General features: G+C 36.4%; 1 protein-coding gene across 1 annotated transcript in view; it reads right to left on the bottom strand.

Moving 5' to 3' along the window:
• Positions 1–3,228, bottom strand: part of LOC118112718 — a 35,777-nt gene extending 32,549 nt beyond the window's left edge. Inside the window, exon 1 of the mRNA XM_047340602.1 lies at positions 3,151–3,228. The gene's annotated coding sequence lies outside the window, so the exon portion shown is untranslated. The remainder of the gene's footprint in view (positions 1–3,150) is intronic.
• Positions 3,229–12,473: the final 9,245 nt, after the last annotated feature.

Genomic DNA, 12,473 nt, shown 5'->3' with positions numbered 1-12,473 from the left:
CTCTAATTCTAATAGAAAAAGCCTGTTTGTGAACATTGCAAAGGTAGGTTCATTATGTACATAAGGATTATTAAGTAAGTTTCCTAAATCTTAGCTAAGTGTTGTAAGAGCCTAAAAGCAATAAAATATTTAAGCTGTAGTCATTACAAGTGAATAATATACTGCAAGATCAGATATTCTGTTAGAAGTAAAGAATAAAGTCAATTCACCACATTTCCTTATTAAACATCCACTGTTCAACCTCTTCTTGGCAATTGACCATCAAGACACCACCAGTATCTACTGTTTAGCACCTATTTGGATCTATAGTTCTCTGGATCTGCTCGAAGGTGGCTGAGTTCACAGCTGCCATATTCTGTGTTTTCACCCTCTCTCTTGATCCTTTGTATCAGGCTGGACATCATATATTTGAACATGTAAAACAATTACTTGGTTGTGGTATTACAGGTCTTACTTATAACTTTGAGATCATATTGTTTGCAGGATGGTGTGCCAGCAGCAATGAACTATGCCGCAATTGGTTTCAACTTTCAAGAGAAAAGCTACAAGATGGAATAACAGGAATTTACCAGAGGACTGTACATACTCAAGCATCAGAAACACTGTCAGACAATAATTTTGATGCAACTCATTGAGAAGATGATGATGGATTAAATAATGTATAATAACAAATGATGTGTGTATGAATTGATTGATTAAAAGATTTTTGCAGTCATGTTTATGGTAATTGAATTTTTTAGTTAACGTTGGAGAGAGCACTTATCTTAATATTATCCCTTGTTAAATTTATTGTGAGTAACTTCTCAAAATCCGAATGAAATATGAATAATTTATGGAACTTTTATTTTCATTAAAGAGAAAATTCATGTTCTATGCTTTGTATATTATATTAAATGCTTATGAATTAACTTTGTAATGAATAATCCAATAAAGTTTGATGCTTGGAGGGACCAGAGTTGGTCTCAGCAAAACCTCCTTTGCTGTTAGAGAAGTCGTCTTAGAATAATGTGCACGGGCTCCTAAGAATCAAAACTCTAATGCCTCAATGTAACTTTGACTCATTTAAATCGTTCTCAATTTGATCTGCTGAGCTCAACATGAGGAAGGAGTACATGTAAAGGTCACCCAGGTTCACTAAGTAGAACTGACATCACTGGAATCTTGGTTAGTAAAGCACCAGCACAACTGATTTGTTATCTTTTATTTATGTGTATTGATGACGGTGTGTGTGTGTCAACATATCAACTTAGTTTAATCAGTAATAATATATAGAAAAATAAAGTCATGTAGCATGATTACTTTCTGAGTTGTTATTTTTAATGGTTGTGTACGGTCATTTTATGCACTCGTCTATTAAGAAGGAAACAACACATCTACCACACCCACTGCACTTCCTGTCACTGCATTACTCATAGATGTGGTCATAGAAGAAGTTGACAGAATAAAAATACATATAAATATACTGTAAATTATCATAAGCAATACAACACATGTACAAAAAGACAGAATCACAACTTTGATGAAAGACTCTATCATGAAGTTAATTAGTTAGTTAGTTGAATGTTTACAGTTATTTGATTCCTACAGCCCGATAAACTTTAGTTACCTTTGTATCATGATTCACTCTCTTTTAACGTAAGGGTGAAATTAGGTGTGTTTTCACACAACATGAGGCATCAACTGGCAAATGCAGTGTTTAGATAATTATTCAACCCAAGGGAATCTGACTTCAAGTGATGCTCTCTTCTTCTGCTATTTTGGATCCCTTGCCTCGGCTTTGGCCAGTTTACTGTAGAATAAACCAATGAGTCCTGGAATACCATACAGAAACATTACAGAAAGATGTGAGATGACAGATGTTAGCAGCGGGAAAACCCCCCCCAAATCTCTACTTTACTGTATATACCTTACCTGCTGACCTTCCAGATATCCAGTGGCTGTTGCATTTGTTTGCAAATAAAAAAAATACCACAATGTTAGTGAGAAACACCCTTTGTCAAAAACTGTCTGAATCAATCAATGCATGAATGCCGTGACTGACCGTCAGACTTTTTGCTGTTATTCCTGATTGAAAAAATGAGAATGGCTATAATAACCAGGCAAATAGCCAAAGCAGCAAATAACAGGAAAATAACGACCTTGTCCTTCTGCAAATTCCAAGTTTTAACTGCTGACATAAATGAAAAAGGGCAAACATTAAAATTACTAATCGTAGAAGTGTAATTAAAAGTATTTCATCAGCTGTGATGAGCTGTTACAATGTTAAATTATCAACACAAATGACATAACCTTATATACTCATGTCCCAATCACAAAGAATATGATGCAATTACCTTCAGTGTTGAGTTTTGATCCGTTTCCCGAGGCTCTCGCTCCACATGTGTGCTCTGAAAATAAGTCCAGCATCAGAGGAGCTGATGTTGTTCAAAAGCTGCATTTCACTGTTGAGGGTTTCTCAGGATTCTCTTCATATTCATCAACACCGTCCTCGGAGTATATTAAAACTACGTGATCCATCTTTGAAACAGCTCATACTTTTCTTCAGGACATTTCTTGTTCACAGTGTCAGGGGACTGAGCACTGCAGATACACAGAGTGTTCAGGATGAGCAGCAGATGTAGGAACTGAAGCCATCACCCAGTTCCTGGTGAATACCATAGAAAAACTATTAAAACATAAAAAAACAACCAACAAACAGATTTATTATCATTTCTTTGGGCTATGTACCTTGAACTCTCAAGGTCTCATTTCCTTTTAAAATGTCAAGTTTTGTAAGTGTATTTTTCATACAATAGTAAACTGCTGCTATCGCTTTGCTTTTGCTTCTGTGATATAGAACAAATGTTCAGCTCTTTTCTTGCTGTAATACGAGGATCAAAGTCACAAAGCCATTTGTTTTCACTAAAACTTCAGAAACATTCCAGAAACAACCTGATCACAGCAAGGGTTCGAAAACCTCCTGATACACGTCAGGTTAAAATGATCTCCGATACGAACAGTCTTTGTTTCAAAGCTCAGCACAATCTATGCATCCTGAAAACACAGTAAACAGAGCAGATATATAAATATATATGTATACAAGCCACATTTTAAATTACTACAAAATGAAATTGAAATTTGAGTAAATCAAACCTTTCTACATGAACTTACATCCAACTCCGAGCATCAGCAGGAAATATAATATGTTTAATATTTTCTGGTTATTCCACATGTGAGTTCTGAAAAGCATGATCCAGTGATTCATCTGAAAGCAAAAATATTAAGTGGGAGGAAACAAATCTGAGCAATCTGATTGGCTTGTAAATGAACTACCACAGTGGAAATAGTATCAATCATCTTTCCATCAGCGAGTTTGTTGGTGGTTTCTAGAGATGAAACTTTCAGCTGCAAATCAGTTAAACAGTCTCTTCTTGCTATAGAAACACTATCTTTTACCTCATGACTCAACAAACAGCTTTGTTCAGCAGTTCATTTCATAGAAATTTGATACCAAGAAATCTATATGTGGCTATATATGTGTAAATATAAAGGCAAATGTCTCTTATAAAAAATGATATATATATATTATATGTTGTAATGAGACACGTCTACTGTGACGACCATGTTGTAACTATCTATCATTTTGTATTTATCATATCTGACTTTATTTATTCATTTTATTTATTTATTTTAGAACTAATTATTTTGTATTGTTTTTCTTCTCAGCCTTTATTGATATTATGTTTATCCTCTGAATACCCATTCAAGCATGTTTGTTAAATGCTACATGTTAGAAATAAAACAAACAACTAGCACAATATTTATGAAACAACATGTTCTGGTTTGTCACTGTTTCAAAGCATTACTTTGACATAAAGTTGTTCTCATTACTACAAGTGCTGCTTTTGATGCATAATAATCTTGAGGTTACTGTTAAACCAATGATATATTTACAAGGGAGTAGACTCAAGTGTATCAACTGGGAGATTTCATATAAAACTAAAGCCCTGCAGTTGATATTGTATCAACATGTATTTTGTCTCCTCCTTTAGTTTCAGTTTGGTTTTTGGCTTCATGCTGCATCTGAAACACAAAGAGTTGCACATAAACCCACATTCACGGAAACGTCAGCATTATTGTGGCTGGGTTTTCAGACTGAGGCATCCCATCCTCTCTCACTCTCTGTTTTGATCTCAGGAAGCTGGGCTGCACTAAGGTAAAATCTCTTTTTTTTTTATATTCCCACCTCAGCCGGGTGGAGCCTCTTTCCTATCAAGGCCCATTTTAAAGTTCATAACATTGCTTTTAGAGGCCATACTTGATTACCAGCGCACACATCACACTAACCACTGGCTGCCAACTGCTTCTCTCTGGTGTCAGATGGTAGTGATGATGATACTCAAAGCTTGTTGCAGGACACAGCTTTCTCATAAAGTCCTCACCTCTTGCGGCACCATGTTTGGCTTGCAAAGAAAATGAATTCACTCCCTGTGCAGGCACCCATGATGATCCACAAACAACAGTTCATAGTTGGCTGATGTTGTTATGTCTGTTGTTTCCTCCGGGCCAAAGATGTATTTTTGTCAATACGTCATATCAGTAAAAACCAATGGGGTGGATTTTCAAAACAAAACGACACCACACAGCAGCAACAAGAGACTCCTTCACCAACTCCCTTCTGAGCGAGGTTTCAGTTTCATCAAGCTCCTTCGTGCTGCCTTCAAGTACAAAGAATCGTCCATTTCAAACTGTAACCGTCACTGCTCACATACGTCCATGAGAGGGCAACCCAGAGAGAAGAGTTTCTGGCCTCATTCTAAACATATTGTGGGATGTTGTAGACAAATTAAAGTCTACAAATGTTCCGTATATGAAAATGATTTTTAGTTTATTGATAAAATATTTTTAGTTTTAATGTCAAATGTTATTACAGATTTAGTTATTTACAGTACATTTTATCTATTAAGATTGAAACAATAAACGAAACATACTGTACATATTTTGTTCATAGATTTAGTTTGCATATGAGACAGTGTAAGTTTGAATCTTTCAAAAGCCAGTTTGAAGCTTGAAAAATTAAAATGCTGAAATTAAAAAATACACAGTTACTTACAATTTCATTTACTGACAATTTCAACAAAGCGATTAACAATAAGTCATAACCATGAGGTACAAACCCAGAACAACAAGAATCAAGAAAGTAACATTTTCTTCAAGAAAGCCAAACTACAAAGTGCTAGAGGGGAAGTTTTATTTTATTTATTCTTTATTATTCAAGTATAGTGGAAGAGATGTGTTTTAGTTTGCGGTGGAAGATGTGTGGACTTTCTGTCCTGATGTAGATGGGGAGCTCGTTCCACCATTTAGGAGCAGGACAGCAAACTGTGGTGATTTTGTTGAGTGTTTAGCAGTGAGGGGAGCAACAAGCCGATTGGCAGAAGCAGGCAGTGCCTGGAGCGGGCTGGGGTGTGAGGTTTTGACGTGTCCTGGATGTAGACTGGACCCCGATCCGTTCTGCAACGCGATGTAAGTACTACTGTTTTGCAGAACAGATCGGGCAGCCACTGGTAACCAGTGAAGGGGCGGAGCGAAGTGTGAGTGACAGTTCTGTCGGGTGTCACCAAAAGCTTGATTTGCAAATGTGTTTTATGCAAATATTTTAATACTATCAAATATTATTATTAACATCAGATATAACATTTGTATGAATAACAATTTTTGACAATGTTCAAGCCATGAACAAATTCCTCTCCCGGTTGTTTTTTTTTTTTTTTTCCAGCCTTCCTCCTGGGTGAAGTCGCTGTAGAATAAACCAATGGGTCCTCGTGTCTCTGGGAAGCATGTGGAAAAAACAAAATGTCTTGAAATTAACAGATGAAAAGAAACCAATGCTTCACTAACCATCACAGCCGATATGGATTTTAAAGATTTTCCTTAATGTGTCTGTGTGTGTGTAAATTGTTGCTCATGATAACAAACAAAATTTAGAAGTTAAATTTAAATAGAACTACAAAAAATTACATCTACATATAATGCCAGAACAGTAGTTTCTCAACTGGTGTTGGTTGGGACCACCATCACCCCTTAATGACAGACGCGACCAAATTGAGAACATTTTCAGCTTCTCAAATTTATTTCATGAAAAGATGGTGCAGTTTGACCTGAGATAGGCACAGATAGTACATTTTCACAGTATGCCAACACAAAAAAACAAGTTTAATGATGAACCAAAACGACCAGCATGTAGCAAAGCTAGGAAATATTCCTTTTACACTCAATTAGCTGCATTTTAATTAAAAACAACCAAAAAGTGCAACTTAAGGACTGGGTAATACAACCAACACTGCACTATGGAAAATATTCAATGTCACAAGAGTAGCGGTTTTATCACAAACTCAAAATAAATTAAACAAAGAAATTGCAATTCAAAAAGATTCAAGAATACAAAATTTGCTTTTCTTCTGATTACCTTATCCCTTTTACACTATATTGGCTTAATTTTAAATAATACAAAAACTGGGCGGGTGTCTATTAGCATTTTGGCATTACTTGCAAATACTGTTAGGAAGTGAGAATAGGCGGCAAAAAAAAACCACCAGTTAGAATCACTGATGTAGAACATATATCTATAAACCGTCAATCTAATCAACTTCACGTCGGCATGTGTTTTGTAAAATGCCCACAGAATTTGGTCTGAGATTTGTGCAATTGGGACATGCGATATGTTCAAAATAAAAAGATTTAATGGCAGTGAGCCTTCAGTATGTTGACCAAGAGTTGAACCACGTCTTCTTCTCGTCACTCAGATAAGCGACAGCAGTGAGTGACAACGAGGTCAAACTGCAGGTCAAAATCTGCACCAGATCATTTTGATCATTTGATAATTTGAACCATGTCAGTTCAATACAGACAGACTGTCCATAGCAAATGCAGATACCGATAGCCGGTGACAGGATCATATATGAATCAATAAATAGAGTTTGGGTTCTATTATTAATTGTTTCTGTCTTTCATCATGTACCTTACCTGCTGACTTGGCGGATTACACCGACTGCTGCAGCCTCTGTTTGTAAAGAAACTCCAGCTGTGTGATAAAGATCAAAAGATGCTGCGAGTCAATTTACATAAAGGAGTAATGTCAATTCAGTGTATTTATCTTTTGCTAAATACTTTTAATTATGTAAAATATGAGAATATTTGATCACCTTTGCAACAATCACATTTTCTCCTGGATCAGGCGACAATAACAATCCCAGAATTATAGCCAATGTAGCACTTAACAGACAGAACTGTATTGGCCTTCTGTACAGACCAGATGTTGAGTGCTGAAACACAGAATTAAATAATCCAAGTTAATTAGGATTTGAGTAATGTTTAAATTCAAGGAACAAATGCTGACAAATTTGTGATACATGATAGTAATTCTATTGATTCTAAATTAAACACACGAATGTGATATTTTAACAATAAAAACAGTTACCTTCATTTTCCAGTTTATTCCTTGTCCAAATAAAATCTCTCCACATGTGACCTGACGCAGTAATAAGTCCCAAAATCAGAGAGGAACTAAAACTCTTACAGAAATTGAAGACACATCTGTGGGAGTGAGTGAGCTTCAAGGCTCCTGTCGCATTCATCACCACTACCTTATGAACATGAACTAAACTGGGATGAGATTCATCAGCTCTGAACCAGTACAGCTTGTATATGTTGGACATGTGTGGTTGTCAGAGTCGGACAGGACGGAACACTGCAGAGTCACAGAGTCTCTCTGAACTGACAGTATCAGATGGAGGGACTTGAATGGCAGCAGTTATATCAGGTTCTGGTCTCGAAACACAAACACAAATGAAACGTTCAATACATTTACTTATATGCATTGATGTAGAATTGAGAAGATATTTATTCTCTTTATAAGGAACAATATAGAGACAAGATTAAATTGCTTATAAGTTGTGTTTGGTGTTTACAAAATGATGTATTTTTAAAGTTGTGAAATGTTTGTGTTTCTTTATTTACCTTTAATTTTCGAAATATTTCCAATCAATAATTTCATGTCAAGTGTATCTTGTTCTATGCAGTAGTAAACTCCAGCATCACTCGTCTCTGCTTTATTAATGTACAAACAAAGCTTCCAGGCTCTTGTTTGACTGTAAAGTGAGGAGTCTTCTTAACACCAGGGTAATCACGAGATGTTCCTCCCAGAATTCAGGCAAGTTTCCAAACAAGCCTGATCCAAAAAAGTTTTGGGGTTATTGTAAATCGACTTCTACAAGCGGCTGCCGTCCAACTTCACTTCATCTCCGACATCAACAGTCTTTGTCTCAAAGATCTGATCGAATGCGCTTCTAAAAATGAAATAAATTGAGCAACGATTAATGATGATGACAGATAATAAATGTACTGTGCTGAATTGGCCGCGAAACAACAATTAAAACATCACGTATATTCCAAATAAAAAATCAAGAGAAATTGACTGTGTCGCTCCGAGCAGCAACAGTAATTTGGAATAAGATCAGCATTTTAATGAATCCTCTTCGAATGATCGTTGATTTAGATGCTTATATGCAGGAAGATTTCTTCATGTTATCATGTCAAGTGGTGGGAACAACGAGAGAGCAACATGATTTAGCTCTCATTTTCACAGAGGAAATAATATCTGATATCTTTCCATCAGAAACACATGGAAACAACCAACAGCAACCTCGAGTTTCATGTTTCTAAAAATGACTAACATGATGTAAAGTAAACGTTATAATAACCTCACACATTACATGTGGTCAAGTTAAGAGAACTTCCCTCAACATCATTAACAACACATTATGACCAAATGCAGCATATATTTGTGTTTTGCTATGTCATTTTATTCACTATTGAACTATTGTTTAAAGCAGAATTCAAGACTGGTTTCAGAAACAGTAAAAAAGGCGACCTTGGTCCAAGGATGTTGTGTTTTCTTTGCTGTATATCAACAGGATCACCATAAAACTACCGACCTATTTTATTAAAAGTTGGTGGTGGGGGGATATGGCCCAAGAAAGAGGTCAATGTACAAGAGCGGTTGCTTGATGAAGGGGCGTACCCAAGAATATTTTCCCTGATCGTACATTGTAAAATAGGCTGGGCAACTAACAGAACATGTATAGAAACTGACATTTTATAACCTCTAACAAACTTAATCTTGCTCCTGTCGGTTAATTCAGTTTAAATACTTTTCAACTTCCTTATAAAGACTTTGATGCTTTGCTTACAAAGTCGTCACCATTCATCCCATTTTCTCTGAGCGTCATTTTAAATGCATATTGATCCTGTGGAATAACACTGTTTATTGTTATGTTTCTGCACAAGTGATGAACCAGTTTGAGTTTAGAGTAATTACTTTCATTCCAACGATTACAAACATCTGGTCAACTCCACAGGTTTAGCAGGATGTAGTGCAGCTAACTTTGGGCTGCTATTTGGAATAATGTTTTGATTTAATAGGATATTAAAGAAGTAAAGGGATTATAGAATACAATAACCTGAATCATTTCAATGCCAAAGCTTTAAAGCCAGATCAATTCTGACTGCATAAAAATATATAACTACAATGTAAGATTCTGCATCCTCAAATCAAAAGTACAATCTTACAAACGGTTTATATTTAATTAATTAAAGACAAAAGATGTGTACAGCTCTTTGACACGATGAAATGCTGCGAGCCAGTGACGACCCTCCCACACAGCAGATCAAGCACAGCATGTTGAGCTGGGAGGTGGTTGTGAATACACCGTCCATCATCTGTATTCTCTGCAGGCTGCTGTGAGCAGGAAGCAGAGCACCACAGACACAGTATCTCAGAAACACATTCACATTGAGTTTACAAACACAACAAACTGTACAACATCAAAAAGACCCGAAGAGTGGAGGTTCATGGTACAACTGGAACTACTGTAAAACATGTCTAAGTAATAATTATACATTTTCAAGTTATGGTGTTAAAACTACAGCAAAAAACGATGCATGAGACAGAAACAGACACAGAAACACACGTGCACAGTCACCAGCAAAGACCAAATGGTTCATGGAAACTTAAGCATTGCTGTGGTGAGGGTTTCAAATAACTCATCTGAAGCTCTCAGTTAAATGCACATGGTTGACAGATTAACCCCCCCCCCCCTTACTATTAACACCAATGTGTTTGCAAACAGTTACTTATTTCTATCAGATATATGGAGTAACATTAGCATTAATGTAGTTGGTTTTCCTGATCTTCAAATGTAAGTCAATTATTCACCGATAATAAGAACTCTTTTGTCCCTAAAAGCTTCACTATGTTCACAAACTTGACATTTGTCAGTCTGCTGTTTGGTGCTGGTTGAATAGGATAAAGTTAGTTTATTAGAATTTGGGGAAAACCATTCACCTGTTGCACTGGGAAACTAAAAGAGTGCTAGGACAGCATTTACTGTACCTCCACTGAGGCTAATGCCATATGTCGCAATGTTTATGAGTGAAAGTGAAAATAAAATAGCTTGGTTCGCTCTCTTATCCAGATCTCCAGCAAAATGTGTTGGGTTCTTCCTTGGGTCTCGCCCCTTCAAAAAATGTAATGGAAATTGATTCAAAAGTTCGTGAACAAATCCCACAACCAGAGAAGCAAACAAACTAACGGCTCCTTGGCGCAGGCAGTAACTCTAATGAGAGAAGTGAGAGTGAACCAAAACATTAAAGTTGCAAGCCGTAAAATTAAAACAATAAAAGACTTTATACCCTCTGTGGGGCTGAGGCTGTGCTTTTGATAAATCTACTGATGAGATATATTGTTGATTGTTGAAAATATTGTTTCTTTCTTGCTGTATTTAAAAATATATTTCGGTATTTGTGACAGTAATTCAGAAAGTCAGAGGAGTCACCTTAAATGAAACGGGGCCCACCGATCCAAATGTCATGGATGATGACAAGCACACCCTGTGGTGATTCAGTTGGACTGAACCACACAGCAGACAGAGTGGGAGTGGACTGTCACATCTTAGATTGTATCAACATGTATTTTGTCTCCTCCTTTAGTTTCAGTTTGGTTTTTGGCTTCATGCTGCATCTGAAACACAAAGAGTTGCACATAAACCCACATTCACGGAAACGTCAGCATTATTGTGGCTGGGTTTTCAGACTAAGGGGCATCACATCCTCTCTCACTCTCTGTTTTGATCTCAGGAAGCTGGGCTGCACTACGTTTAAAAAAATCTCTTTTTTTTTTTATATTCCACCTCAGCCGGGTGGAGCCTCTTTCCTATCAAGGCCCATTTTAAAGTTCATAACATGCTTTTAGGGCCATACTTGATTACAGCGCACACATCACACTAACCACTGGCTGCAACTGCTTCTCTCTGGTGTCAGATGGTAGTGATGATGATACTCAAAGCTTGTTGCAGGACACAGCTTTCTCATAAAAGTCCTCACCTCTTGCAGCACCATGTTTGGCTTGCAAAGAAAATGAATTCCTCCCCTGTACTGAGCACCGCAGTGATCCCACAAACAACAGTTCATAGTTGGCTGATATTTGATATGTCTGTTGTTTCCTCCGAGGCCAAAGATGTATTTTTTGTCAATACGTCATATCAGTAAAAGCCAATGAGGTGGATTTTCAAGACAAAGCGACACCACACAGCAGCAACAAGAGACTCCTTCACCAACTCTCCTTCTGAACGAGGTTTCAGTTTCATCAGGCTCCTTCGTGCTGCCTTCAAGTACAAAAAGAGATGCGTCCATTTCAAACTGTAACCGTCACTGCTCACATACGTCCATGAGAGGGCAACCCAGAGAGAAGAGTTTCTGGCCTCATTCTAAACATATTGTGGGATGTGAAACCAGTAAATACATTGAGACAAGTAGACGCTTAAATATTTTGTTGGAAATTCTTCCTCTTGTCATCTTGTCTTAACTGTTGGCTACACTGCCCCCTCAATTTCTGGTGGTACTACACTGTTTTGTCTGACACGGAATATATAATTTCTACAGCACAAACAGATTCATGGTTAGTGTAAACAAATTTAAATTATTTGAAAATTTCTAATAAGCGATAAAATAAAACAGTATGAATTATAATTTGATGTTTGAGCCTTAAAAAATATTTTGACTGTTTTCAAAGAAACAAGATATTCAATCTCAATTTCTAAACTTCACGCCCCTTGTAGGTAGTTTACGCTGTAACTATTTAAAAATAGACGAATTAAAGTCTAAAAACTCATTTCACATTATATGAAAATGATTTTTTGTTTATTGATCAAATATTTTTAGTTTTAAGGTCAAATGTTATTATAAATTTAGTTTTTTTACAGTGCATTTATGTGTTAAGATTTAAAACATAAACACAAACATACATTTTATTTATAGATTTAATTTGCAGATGAGACAGTGTGAAAGTTTGAATCTTTCAAAAAGCCAGTTTGAGTAGAAGCACGATTGACCTTGAAAAATGAAAAATGCTGAGAAATAAAAAATACACATTTCTG

The sequence above is a fragment of the Hippoglossus stenolepis genome, chromosome 7 (assembly GCF_022539355.2).
Source record: "Hippoglossus stenolepis isolate QCI-W04-F060 chromosome 7, HSTE1.2, whole genome shotgun sequence".
NCBI classification, from domain to species: domain Eukaryota; kingdom Metazoa; phylum Chordata; class Actinopteri; order Pleuronectiformes; family Pleuronectidae; genus Hippoglossus; species Hippoglossus stenolepis.
Note: the sequence above shows the minus strand (reverse complement) of the source record. Positions and strands in the feature narration are given on the sequence as shown.